At 26.1% G+C, this 16040-nt stretch overlaps 1 protein-coding gene across 1 annotated transcript in view; it reads right to left on the reverse strand.

Annotated features, from left to right (window-relative positions):
• LOC112594397 (homeobox protein abdominal-A homolog) overlaps window positions 1-16040 on the reverse strand; it is a 75138-nt gene that overhangs the window by 50088 nt on the left and 9010 nt on the right. Inside the window, exon 2 of the mRNA XM_025339163.1 lies at window positions 3661-3803. The gene's annotated coding sequence lies outside the window, so the exon portion shown is untranslated. The remainder of the gene's footprint in view (window positions 1-3660; window positions 3804-16040) is intronic.

Raw genomic sequence — 16040 nt, forward strand, 5'->3', positions numbered from 1 at the left:
TTTAAAACATAATGAAAGTTTCACAATAAAATTACTATATGTATAACTTAAGTACCAACTAAGAAAAAAATTAATTAATAATAACGTCTCTTATTTAATTGAATTGTTATTTTTTTTTCTCTATGTTAACTATAAATTTAGAGAATTAAATTTTAAAATATTTGTTTTAAGTTTATAACTATTAACTTTATGTTCTTAATTTTGACTTAAATTTACGTAGACACTCAAGTAATTATTTTTTTCTATTGATTTTCTACCCATCATTGGTTAATTTTTTGTACCCATTAATAAGACATTAACTAAATGTTACAAAATAATGTTTATTTTCTGATTTTTCTTTTTTACCCGAATATGGTTATTTATAGTTATTCAAACGAACTGATTAAAGTTGTACAGCAATCATTAATACTAAATAATACATAAACATTATATCACGCATATATTGCTTATGAATTATAAAATTGGTTACCAAATCTTGAATCGTGCAGAATATATATTTTATTAATAAGCCACTTTATAATGTCATAAATTCCATCAGAAAAAACGTATTTTATAACAAAAATACTCACTGACAACCTAAAATTACGATGAGCCATTTGATTCGGTTCCAAATGATGTAAATTAAACTGAAGCACATATGTACACATATACATATAATGGAGATATTATATGAAAAGCTTTAGATGATGCTTAGTTGATAGGACATTGAATGGACGGTGTCCAATTACAGCAATAATATAATCGTCATTTATATATATATCATTTGTATACATTTTATTTAAAGTTTTTCATACATAGATGGGTTAGGGGAGGAAAAATATACGATGAAAGTGCTGCCAAAAAGCCAAAAGGTATTGTGTATATATTATCTAAATATTATATGCAGGATCGTATATATACTATTATTATAGGAAGGGTTTATATTATAATATAATGAACTATAGATAGATACTATATTGTATATATATATATATGTATATGCATTATTGAAACAAGAGGAAAATAACTTAAAAAATATTTTAATAATTTTTAACTGAATTTTTGATTCAAATTAAAATAAAATAATATTACGATTTGGAAAAAAGACTATTTATTTATAAAATACTTTATTATAGTTTTTATACATATCATAGTATAGGTACGTTTAAGTTGAACAGTTCGGTAAATTTTAGCTCGATCGATCTTTAAATCATTTAAAGTTTATAAATGATAAACCAACCTATACGTTTTCAAGTCATAGACTAGTCAAGAATAAGTAGTGGAAGGCGTTGACGGCGTTCAGTGTTATAAAATATATAAAATATAGAAGGGCGTAAAAACGTGTTCGATACGAGATTTAAGTCACGTATTTTCGTGAAAAGGTGACGGTCACCGCGATTTTACGGCCTAAGTCGTCTCACGAGGACGCCCGCGGCTCACACACATTTATATATATTTATTCTTGACGTCTGAAAGCTTTTCGCTGTAGTTTGGAATAGTTTATATATATAAATATGAGTGTGTTTTTGAGGGAGTATTATCTCACTCGAATACACTTGACACGTGTAAGTATGTATAGTATATATATACAGGAGTTAAAAAATATGGAAAAATGCACATGTATATCAATTTTAAAACTTTTCAAATACCGTGCAATATAATATACTCTGCAGTATATGAAGATATTCTCAAGCAGTTGTAAGTTGTAGTATATACAAGAATCTATTTTCTCTTACGTAAAATTGTGCAGAGTTTCCTCTGTATGTGTTGGGACTTTTTTATACCGAATACGCGTATATAGGGTTGGTTTTTACGTCATCCCTCGCCCCCCCGATTCGCGTGCACGTATATCGTGACTATAAAATATATCGCACGCGCCTCGAAACGCATCTCCACGCGGCTACTATAATACATATATAGGAGAATACGCTGCTGTAACGAGAGAGATATTTAGAAAAAAAGCAAACACACACACACATACAATTCCATATATACAAAATATCATCCCCCTTGCGATGAATGATCGTAAACACCGACGTCGGCCGTGGTGGCTTATAAGCGTGTAATACAATTTTTCCAGGACGATGGCACACGTACGTATATAATTATATATATACAAAGTGTGTGTGTGTATGTGTATAAAAATCGACGACAACAATAGTAATAATATATCTATATACATACATATATATATACAAGTATAAAATCTATGTGCGCGAGAGTGAGTGTGCGTGTGTTATGACATTTGGATTCGGGCCGCGTAAAAAGCTAAAAGAGATTTTATGGCGTATGATATATATTATTATTCTATACGTATATTGTATTTGTCTACGCGTATAATACAGCAATATAATATAAATATAACGCATGAAGATACTGTTCGGTGTTTTTATCAATTTTTATTATGATTAAGGGGTTATATATATATATATATATATATATTGCGAATATAGGATATATACATTTTTTTTTTGTACACAAATTCTAAAGAGTCGTGGTATATAATATTATATTGTATTATTTAATACAGACGTGTACAAGTATATAACATACTATACATGTCTTTTCTATACGATCATAAGAGACATTCATTTTTTATTTTTATTTTAATATGCGTAATCGCAGATACAGAAATTAATTTGATCTAATTTTACTAAATATTATATTAATATAAATAAAAAAAAGTATTCAACTTATATCGATTACAATTATAATTAATATATAATATTATCGCGTGTATTAATAATATTGATTCCACAACCACTAACTCTGTGATTTATAATTTCACCGAGAAAAGTTCAAAATTATCAAAAAATATGTGGATTCAAATCGTGCGGAATAAAAATTATCAATGATAAAGGTTCCGGTTCAAGTCTAAGACTAATTGGATTTGAATACATACACATTTTAATAACTAGGTAGGTATTAGATACTTTTGTTGATTCAATATATTTTGATAGAAACCATACACAAATTAAGATATTAGTTATGTCTATAGATTCCATTGTTAAAATCTCCTTACATTTAACTGATGAAACTAATTTGTTTTTACAATCTTTGACCGTAAATAAAAATGTATATAATGATTATACTGTAAATATAATAAATTTTAAGTTTACATGCTTTTTTTGGTTTTTAGTTTCAATAGGTCGGTATATAAACGGATACCTACTATAAATTATAATCTAAATACACTTAAACACGCCATAGAATGAAATATCATTGTTTTAATACCTACCTACTTATTTAATAAATTAATTTGAAATTTTAGTATTTTTGGCCAGTGCGTGTTCATAAGATTAAGTTAGAGTTTTCACTCGAAAATCGTATTTTATGTTTTGATTTGGCGATGTATATAATAAAATAATGTAATGGATTATACCTATTTTAATATTATTATAAATATAATGAGGATCTAATTTTTGTAACGTTAAGTCCATTATCACATTATATATATTTTGTATCGGCTGCGCCATCTATAAATAAAATAAGGACGTTTTAACTCAACAAAAGTAATGATTTGTCTGACCTACCTACCTGTATGCATTTTCTACGAATAAAGAACTTAAAAAAAGTAATTGAAAAACGAGCATTACAAAAAAATTAAAAATCTTTGAATTACCGGCAATAGAATCTGTAATAATACTATATTATTCAATTAAATAATATTATATAACTCACCAAAATGCAAACAACATCGTACTTGATCGAGCCTCTATTTCACCTATGTCGCCCTCTATGTTTCCCCAATGGTTTGAATGAATCTGCACCCTCGTTGCGTGACTTCTAGACCGTAGTGAATGGCAAAAGTGCACTGAATGTATCTGTTAATAATATACGATTTGATTAATATACTGCTATCGCGGGAAAACTTAATTTTCGGTTATTATTAATCACACTTTGTATTATTTGATAGGCACTCGATAGGCAACTTAAATAGGTTACAAATAATGCGAGAACAATGATAAAAAATAGTAATACATTTTCAGTTATTAACGACAAAAAGTTAAAACAAATTATAATCTATTGACAACATCGTAATTAATCATTTCCAACACTAACAACAGTATAAATTCTGTGTTAGTGTATTTAGAACTAATTGTTGTTATCGGTAACTGTCCTTTTGCGATGGTACAGAAATGTTGGTTTAAGATTGTTTTGACAGAGGACGAACCAAGTTAAACAATATTAAACATGAGAATTACATTGATGTTTTCAAGAAAAACAAATTTTAATTATAAAAGTGTCGTATTATTTAATACAGAACTTAAAAATTGTGTAGGTAGTAAAATATAACATAATATCTTCGAAAATGAACAAAGTATACGGAAAATGGCAATTAATAATAAAAAATACCGTACCCACAGTGCCATCTAGCGAACTCTTTGTTCAGATTTCTTTACCAACAACTGAGACGTTCAAATTCGAAATCTAGTATGAATATTGTAGTATTAGATATGTGTATTTCATCACAATAAATTGAGTTAAAACTATATAATTAACTATAACAAATCTTAAAACTCCAAATTATCATTGTTATATTTAACACTATAACTGTAAGATCTAAGTCACTTAGTCACTCCTGCTACACCTTTTTGTAACTTCAGTTAATTAAAATATATATTCGATTACGATTATTAGAAGGTCAAGTAGATTTAATTTTTCTTAAAATGCATACCTAATAAATAATAATTTGGGTCAGAGATAAACAAATTGATTAAATGTATTTTATAGCCTAACATAATATTATGAATCCGTGATAAAAATATTTATTAGAAATGCGATTACTTAACAGTTAAAAAATTAATTTAAAAAAATAATTATTTTAGGTGACGACTGATCAACCTTCCTTTAATATAGGTGTTATATTTACTGTACAAATGAGATTATACAAAATTACACTAGATACGGTTAAAGTTGCTTAAATTTATCTTTCATCGTGAAAAAAAAAACACGAGACAACTACTAAAATGTTTAGTCATCATAAAAAAAAATCAATTTTCTTGCAATTTAAATTTTGAAATTAATCTTTATCTACACTGCAATATTAATTCATAAAGCCCGTTTTTGAAAAACATAATGAATATAATCAAAGTCATTATAATTATGTATATACAGCCAGCTATATGTTCATAATATATTGAATATTGAATTTTGATAAACGTGTAAATTAGTATAGCGATGCGGCTATTTCCAAGCCTGTTTGGATTATCACGTCTTTCGAATTAGCTTATGTTCGGACTAACTAGACCCTACTGTGTATATATATAAATATATATAGATAACTTGAAATAATTTATCATTTATTTACCCATTATTTATATATTCATATTTTTTATGAGATAATTATTCTTATAACTATTATGACTACAACTTTGAATATTATAACTTAAACATTATAGTATATATATATATATATATACTATATTGTGTTATTTCTGGTTAACGTACCTATACTTAATGCGTATATTGATATTATACTTATAATAATAGACGTATGTTTGATCAACTATTAAAATAAAATTAACTTCGTGAGCGTGAATCGTAAAATGTTAATGAATATTAAATACTATATGTGCTGTGATTCTACATTGCTATAGTCTAAATATTATCCTATATTTCAAATCTTATTAAAAAAATCGTAAAATCTCCAACAGTTTTGAAGTTTAATGACTAACTATAGTTAATTTTAAATAAAATACCAAACTGCGCGTATACTATTTATACAAATATAGGCAAGTGATTTTTAATAAATTAACTGTTTTCAGAATCATACTATGTGTCAATTATAAATACATCTAATACAACAATATTATTATGCTAATTATCTTGCTCATGAGTACATGATGTGACCGTTGGCCAAGTTTTTAACATTATGTATGATATAATATCAATTACTAATTCGATACAGTAATGATTTGTAAACAAAACAGTAAAATGATTAAAAACATGGCTGAATAGTGAATACATTTAGTGATTATACCTATGTTCCAATAAAAATGATACAATTTATAGTACATATACTCATTACCCAATCGTGTATGTATAAGACATAAATACTATGAAAATTTAAAATAATTTTAGTGATTAAAAAAATGTCAGTATAAAACGCCAAAAATGTTGTTATACTGTTTACATTCAAACTGACACGCGCACAAAATATAGAGGCCAGTCTACCGCCTATGACTAGAACGCATGCACCAAAGCCGAATATTTTCATTACACACTTGTCACCGGATAAATATTACACCTCGAAATGGAATGATATGTAGTTAAATTCTTTGGGCATATCACATAATGTATTGCAATATAATAGCTTTTATTTCTTTTATTTACAATCTATACGAGTATAATGGATATATGTATACAAACACCGGATACCTAAGTATATATATATATATTTATATGTTTATTTATATCCGTCTAGGTCACAGAGCCGTATTTCTTTTGAAGTCTGCCGAGGGTGAGTATTTATTCGACATTTTATTGAACCGAACTGCAAAGAGTAAACACAGGCACTCGTACCATATTTTACAAGCATTTTTTCCCCCTTTTTTTTTGCTCTAGTTATATCGTTATATCAGGGTCATTCTCCGGCGGCTTGCAGTAGGTACGGATCAGAAAAAATACTATGTCCAGTTGATGTACATTATATTATGTGTATATTATATAGATCCACGTACCGATTACAAAATTTCAAAAACACAATGAGACGATGGTTAACCCTTTCGGTTTTACGACTATCTACGTCTTCAAGGTCATACACAAACGAAAATATTTCCTGAACTTAGTTTGTAATTTCAAGTATCAAAATAATCATAAATACATAATGATATATAATACAACAGCGTCACTGATATTAAACTTAGTTCTAGATTAAAAATAATAGTTTTAAATCAGCAGCAAATTATATATACTGAATAATTATACATGAGTCATGTAACATTATTGTGATTTTTATTATGACTAAGGTTCGGATTTTGTGGCAAATGCTTCTTTTAAGGCGAGTATGATAGAAAGATAATTCTTATACATAAATACGTTTTGAATCGTTCCAATTTTAATGAAGTAAACTTTTTTTTGCTTTTTTCCACAAAACCTGCTTTTTATTACTTTTTCCCCTATTTGATTCTTTTATCTTGATTTTTACATATTTTTTTTGAAAATTTAACTTATTTCTATATATATTATACATGGACTATATTTTTATTACCAGAAATTATAAAACCAGTGAAAAAACCAGTAAATAATGTATGTCTGATAAAATAACTATGGTTATTGTGCCAAAATAGTTTTATCTACAATTATTTATAGTTGTATTTACATGAATTCAAATGAATTAGTTTATATGAAATATGCACCGATTACATCGGTTGACGTAGAAAGGTCTTTTTCTATGTATAAAAATATATTAGCACCCAATACCCAATAGAATGAGTTTTAATGAAAGTAACTTAACTAAATACATGGTCGTAAATTCCATTTTTAATATTTAATTTTTTGTGTAATTGAAATTTATTTTTTAGAATTAAATTTAATAAATGCTTTTCTTTGCTTTTTTAAGGATTTATTTTGCTACAAATCCGAGCCCTAATTATGATTGTATGCGTCCTAAAATAGAAGTAAATACAAAAAAAAAAAACAATTTAAATAAAGAACGTCAAGACTTGGGAATGAACATAGTTGGCCAAACATTTATAAAAACGATAATGTAGGTATACATAATTATAATTATTATGGGCGTATAACGCTACTGTTTATATTATTATGATAATATTACAGAAAGATGTGCGTGTATTTTTAAAAAGCTAGTGTAATTATGTGATGTAAAGGTACTTAAACATACTTAATGTGGTATATTTATATACGTAAAACATATATTATAGAAAGTATTTTATGTAAATATTGTAGTATATTACAGAAATTAAATAAATAGCGTTTATATTCAGTAGTAAAATATATGCGATGACACAAATGATGAAACTTTCGATATTTTACAAAATATAAACATATTAATTATATTATAAAGATATAACTATACTATTGTTTGATATACAAACATACACTTGTGTTCATTATATTATTTTAAAAGATAAAAATAACTGATTTTTTTTTTTGAGGGGGGAAATATTATTGTAACTAATCGATAAAATTATGCTGTTATAATTCTTCATTCTATCAAACCAATCAAAATATACATACATTATACGTCAATTCATATAGAAATAAATGATAGGAAAAAAATATGACAATAGCATATTATTATAAATACCTATAATAATAAGTAATAACTCAATTTTATTAAAGTATTATACATGAGTAAATCGTTGTACCCATTGCGCTGCATTAATACTTGAATACTTATGATTATTTTTATACTTTGTACATCTAAACAGAAAAATAGTAACCGGGATAAAATATATAAAATATATCAAGGTAGTATATAATATACACGTGTCATAGCTTGAATATTTTGGATATGCCTGCGACGCTACGGAAATATAACATTCACGTGTATGAGATGAAAGTCTGTATTTTTTAAATGTTGATATCCACCACTGAATATTAACATACACCATCATTATAACTATATGGGAAACATTAACGTAACGATAAATGAAAAATACCAGAATTCAATAATATTTTTTATGTTTGAATACAGTCATTTATAAATATTTTTATACACTTTAATGTTATTTTTTACAACATGACAAGCATTTTGAGTTACAAATTAATTTAGCGCTTTTGCAATTACACTTTTTTTTTTAAATGTAAATTTAGTTTTAAAATTATACCTCAGAAAACTCGTTGACCATGTGTGTCCGTCCTTTGTAACCAAATTTGACATGAATATCTTGTAAAATATCATACATTTCATTATTTTTCACGTAATAAATGATTTTAGATTTCTTTTCCTCCAATGAGACAATAGGTTTGTTGCGAGACATTATTTCTAAGTTATTATACTCTTTCAACTAAGTACGTACAGCTCTCTGTTTGGTTTCTTTGCTATTAAACTTAAACACTTCATTCATACATTTATCATTTTTTCGTTATATTTATTATAAAATACTTTTTTTTATAATTTCCATTTAACTGTTATTTTTATGAAGTTAACGTTATTATGCCATACGAACATATTGAGTCGGTGATACACATCAACAAAACATGTTTGCCTCGAAAATCATCAATCAGAATACAATCTATACATAAGTATAATATATTGATTGTTAATATTTACCAAAACATAGTGGTTAATGTTATCATTGACCAGTCATAATCAACATTACTCGGTAAATGTCGGTAGGTATATTGTTATTTTTGAGGAAATGTAAACTTTTACGAAAATTCCAGTGAACGTCAATATTCGTTAATGTATGCAGTAAACATCATTCGTCAATAATCAAAGTAATTTACCTCAACATATATAAATATATTAAATGTTATAATGAAGGTATTGAAATTCAGCAATGTAAATATTAAGTACTGCACAAAAGGTTTGCATAGATACGTATAGGTAAGCAACAATGTAAAAGATAAACAGGAAATTAATTGTGTACATTATATAATATTTATTTCATAAATTTAAAATATCTTGTTTCAATACTCTGAATTTAATTGAATTTGTAAAATTTCTTGATAGCTGTTATAATTTATACTAAGAAAATTAACAATTTTAATGGACTGTAAACGCGCGGATTTATTTTTGTTTAAAAATTAAAATTACGAGTACTTATAAACATATACTACTTGAATAAAAAAATATGATCTAAAGAATGTTTTTTGTATTTCGTATGAATGTATACAAGTTTAATGGGATATTGCATAATTTTAACTTACTGCTATCACTAATTTATAGGAATATAATTTATTTGATACGGTTTATATCAAATTTAGTGAAGATATTAAATAATTGACACATTTAAACAAAAACTGAATGTACAATTAAAAAATATAGCGTATTCAAAACGTTAATTATCTGCAAAATTTTAGTTATCATGTGTTAAAAACTTAAGTGTTTTTGAAGCTTTATTACATACACAATCTATGAGACCAAAAAATAATAAATTAGAAGAAAAAATTACTTCAAATTATAATCGAATTAATTAATATTGCTACATGCTATGATATCTTATAATATATACAACATAATACGAATATTTCGATTTAAGTAGCTTAAACATTCAAAAACATAATTAGAGAAGGAAAAACAATACTATATATAACTATGGATAGCCAAAATAGGCCTGATATGCTCTGTAGGTACTCATCATTTTACGTCACAGAATAGTATACTTAATTACTTTTACTCTCGAGTATAATAAAATGCATTTCATACAGGAATAGCGTGGTTCGTTAGGTGCAAGCAACTACCCAGTAATATTAACCAGACAGATAGAAATTGCGCGTCATTAAAATCTAAAAGACTTGAGTGTAAGATGTATGTCGTTCTGACGCTTTAAGATAATAAAGGATTATCAAACGTATAATATGCAAGAACTCGAGAACGCGGAAACCATAGAATATGACGATGCGCATCGTTTGACCAGAAAAGATATGACCAAGAATAGTAGGGAAAAGAATTCGAGATAAGCCTTTTTTCAGTTATATAATTTACCAGAGTTAAACGAACACCATCATGTCAATCTATATAAAATTTATACTATTTGAACTTAAAAAAACATCTTGAATTAAAAAAAAACACTTAAAAATATTTTCAATTAAAAAAATGCTTAGAAGAATTTTATGACTTTTTTTATACTTACACTTATTATACGACGAGCACAAGCTACTACGCATCTATATACTTGATCTTTTTGTACGTGGATCACCACAATATCATTGTGACAAAATTAATGGTGTAAGAAAAATCAATGACTGATCTCGATCTATGGAAATAGATGGCAGTATAACATTCACTTACGTTAATATTTTTAGGTTATTATTTGAATACCACTTGGTAAAGTTATTCAAGTTATTTTGTAATATTCTATAATCTAATATATCGTATTTAGCTTTAATTTATGTTATATCCAAAAAAAAAAAATTTCAAGATGGAAGACGTTTAAAAATATTGTCAACATAATGTTAAATATTTTGGAGACCATGATAAATTTTGATAATTAGAAGTGCAATAATTTAGTAGTTTTAATGTTGCAGCAATTATAATATGTTATACATACGCACGACAATAAGTCACATGATATGACATAAGTATCTAACTATATGTTGAATACCTATGCCATACATATAATATATACCATTAAGGTTGTATAGGGTTTTTAAATTAATTTACAACATCTAATAAATCACCTTAATCTACGAAGAAAACAGTTAATTATGTGATGACATTAAAAACCATTGTGATTGTAAAATATAATTAAGTATAGAATTTAAAATAATAGGTGGGATTGCGCATTTCTTAAGTTTGTTTATATATCTAACATAAACATTTTGGATTTTTTGCTACACACTTTTTATGCAATTATTACATTTAGATCCTATACAATTTAATATTCATATTAAATATATAGGTAGTAGTTGTATTCGATTTTACCCTGCTTTTTTATACAACTAATTTCTTGTGTTATTTCAATTAAATAATAAATGACAAATGATTTTATTAACATAATATATGTATTGTTGTATTTTACAAAACTCATTTTAGTTGTTAAGATTGTTTGCTCAAATTGTAATTATCATGTAGTAGGTACTATTGTGTATCAAGATAAAATACAATCGTTCAATTTTAATATTAGATAGTAATATTCTTATTTAAATTTTTTTAAACATACATTATTATCCACAGACTATGGAACGATGTATTGAATCAAATTCCCAAGAATTTAAACAATACATCTCAAAGTAATAAAATCAAAAGAGATCATAATATATACTGATTATTGTATATACAATATAAAAAAAGAGTGATAAACTTATACGTAAAAAACTTTTAATTTACAATAATTATATCTATAATTTTGTTCTCGATAAGTTGAATAAAATAACACATTAAACACAGTATTCAAATTTAAAAAAATTAAATAATAATATTATGTGATTGCGCTTTTACGAAAATATTCATTTCTAATAACTAGATAGCAATTCGGTATTATACGTTTTAACAATATTTTGAATAAATTAGTACGCCCAAGTGATTTTTGAATTAGACACGTATTAATAGAAACGCGTGTGAACAAAACAAAAATCCATTTGTAAATTTTATATAATTATATGTTTATAAATTATATATGTGCTACAGTAAGGTTTACAGAATTTGGAATAGTAAAACATGATTTATACGTCAATAAAGTAATAAAAGAATCGAAGTCGTTAAATAAAAGTTGTAACTCATGAAATACAACTCATACTTACACATCTTAAATAATGCTGCAATAAAACAATATATATATATATATATATATATATATATATATATATATAAAATAAATATATTATGTGCTATATAGAAGATCCATTTTCTAAATTATAGATATATTATAATTAACATATTATATAACAATTAATATCGATGGTTTGTTGACTATTTGAATACTATTATATTATACCATGATACCATATTGTAAGTTTTGGAAATGTATTTTAAACAACTAACATAATATGTAAATATGTATACTGTATAGTATATTATATTGTAAACAATATAATTTCAAATGTATACAAAACGATGTGTGCTGTAAATGATTGTTAAAGTGCCTCTGTTTTATGTAAGAGAACGTAAAGAACACTGAGCAAATATTTTTGAAAATTATAATGTAGCCAAAATATTTCCGAATATTCTGTCATCGAAGGGAAGAGGGAAAAACACAATATATGCATTGCAAAAATCAAAAGTAAAAAAAAAAAAATAATAATAAACAGTCACTCGTACGTTAATACGTAAACAAACGACCAACTACAAACGTATACCTATCAGTATCATCGTATTGTATACTATTATTCAATACTTATAACATGATGCGGAAAATCGATTTTTCTGATTAAAAATTCCTCATGAAGATTTATAATTATATCCTGAATACCTGAATAACCTAACCTACCTTTTATGGGGTAAAATTATATTTGTCACCGGCACGAGTAAGTAAGCTGCGTTTTATGACGTTAAATATTACATTATATAATGTATTAAACAGTATTTGACCCTGGAAGCGTAAGCTTGTGTTTGACCTATAATAAGGATCTAATGACAAATATAATAGTAATACATAAATATTATAACGATTATACCGCCTACAGCTGAGAAACGTATTGTTAGGGCTAAAAGCGATTTTCGAAGTCTTCGCATAGGGCCTATACGTTATTAATAACTTAAATTATCGTATCGTCGTAAACAACGCGCGTGCAAATTCGACCGATATTTATGTACATTATATATTCAGTTTTAGGAGGTATGTATTATGCAAATGAGACTCAACTCGTGCCCGTCGCATACCCACGAAAAGTATATTCGCGTGTGTGTTATAATTTACGGTTCAATAATAATATAATATAATATATAAAAACGCACACTGGCGTGTGGTGGTGAATATACGGTCGTTAAAAAAACGAAAAAATAACACACGAAGGGAAACCTAATGTTCTTTGTTTCGACCGGTTGACAAGTTGACAGGTTGTTAAGATTCCGTGTGTGCACCGCCATGTTTTATTTTTTGGTTTTTATTTTATACGTTTTTTTCCTCATTCGTTCTGCTCGTTTCTACTTTGCGGTCTTTCAATAGACATGACCGGTTTCGTATATCAGAACCAAGATATATCAACTATAGGTGTAACATATATATATATATATATCGTATTCGTTTCGTTTTCCCATTAGGTACACGTAGCATTTCTATAAATGTATATCCCTCCACTGAAATATAATATTTTATATGCGTTCATGGCACATATATATTATTACGTATGTATAGGTGTATACAATCGAGTCAATATAAACACGCCCTCGAGAGATTTTTAAACATTTTTTTTTTTTTTTAATTTTGAGATAAATCCAATATAATATAATGCTATACACATTCCCATATGGAGCTTATATTTGAACCGCCTACTACGCGTTGTGTTGGACGGCCGAAATTCATGATAAATATATTACACCAACTTGAATTATAATATATTATAATATTATGCTACGAATCATATATGTATACGGTTTTTAAAACAACCTTACTTTATAATATTATACACGTGCGTATTATACTGGAACGAAAATTATAATAATTCGTGTAATTAAAAATAATCTCTTATTAACCGCATAAACATGTTTTTAATATGATGCATATAAGTTTTATTTTAAGTTTTAATAGCGTACTATATTAATTACAATTTCAATTTCTTTAAGTCTAATGTATGAATACGAGTATAGTTAAATTTATGAAATTAAATAATTAAATAATATTTTTTTAAATTAAAATTGTATTTTGAATTAACAAATAAATATATTAAAGTACAAATCAATGCGAGTACTGTAAATGAATAAAACACAAACATTTAAAACTATAAATAAAAATTTAACATAGTACAGGAATTTAATAGTTTATTATTATGTGAATGTAAAAGTCAGACAAAAATTTGTAAAACAAAATTTGTTATTCTAATTTTTAATCAACTTTATAATATTAGTGTAAATAAACACGTAAACAATGTAGAACAAAACAAAATTAAATAATAAAAGATCTTTTTTATTCAATTACGGAATTGTTGGATCTACATACATCACAACTACGTTGTGTATATCTATATAAGTATATTTACCTACCAATTAAATATTATTCGCTACACCTGCGGTGTACGTATAATTTTGAATTTAAAACACTAATGAATAATAATCTTATTATTTTATTTATTTATTTTATTCTTACTAGAATACACAACAGCATCGTAATCAGTATAATACACTACATATTATTAATAATTAAAGATTATTCGAGTTAATTAGTTGTAAAACTCGATATTTATCTGCAATATAGACCTAATCAATAGTATATATATATATATATATATATATATATGTAATGTCAATATAAATTAGCCATTTATTAAAATGAGCTATGACCTCTAAAATGTTGGTGGTCAAATAGTGAAATTCTCGAGATAATATAATAATATGTTTTATCATTTATATACCTATCATTTATTGGATGCGGTATTCTATATATATAGGTGTGAGTGAATACATTAAGATATTATAATATATATCACATTAAATATTATGGGTCAACGTCATTTCTTGTTTGGACGTAGGTAATTTATGGTATACAGATTATATAGATACAGCTAGTTGTTAGTTAATATAATATACCTACATTTGTATTTTTATTATGATAGTGAAAAGCTTAAAATATTTTTTTTTTTTTTTTTTTTTATTGAACTTAAGCCCGGCAACTAGGGCCATTAGCTGTTTGTAGGGGTTATGAATTATGGTAAGGGGTAAGGTTGGTATGGTAGGTTGTATTTTTACGATTGTTACGGTTGATAGCAAACACGTGTATGTGTGGCAAGGTTTTTAACCACTATGATCCCGAGTGGTCACCCATCCGGGAACTAGTAGCTATGGCCGTTACTTACTATCAGTCGCATTCCGCGACTGGTAGCAGACAACGCGCCACACCAACCCACAAAATAAAATATTTTATATAATATAAAATAAGCATATTGCCTTTGATAAATAATCGTTACCGACGAGAAGAATAGAATATAAAATTGATCTTTAATCACTACGCGTATTTCCTTAGGGTCGCTATCTGAAGAATAATAAAAAATACGGTTTTCCTTAACAAATATATCTATAGCAGCTACAGCAACGATGGTGTCATTGTAAACGCATAATATATATAAGACTTAAAAGTTCAAAGTGGCGAATAATGAAAAAAATTCATAAATTCAAATTATTTAACAACAATAACCTAAATAGGTATATTAACAAAGAAGTGTGAAGAATTACATAACATACGCTCAACTAGTACGACTGAATGAAGTATTATAATTTATAAATTATAATAACAATTTATATATAATAAAATGATATGATCAACTACATCAATCCT

Source organism: Melanaphis sacchari, unplaced genomic scaffold (genome assembly GCF_002803265.2).
Source record: "Melanaphis sacchari strain LSU unplaced genomic scaffold, SCAv2.0 Contig0_pilon_pilon, whole genome shotgun sequence".
Classification (NCBI taxonomy): domain Eukaryota; kingdom Metazoa; phylum Arthropoda; class Insecta; order Hemiptera; family Aphididae; genus Melanaphis; species Melanaphis sacchari.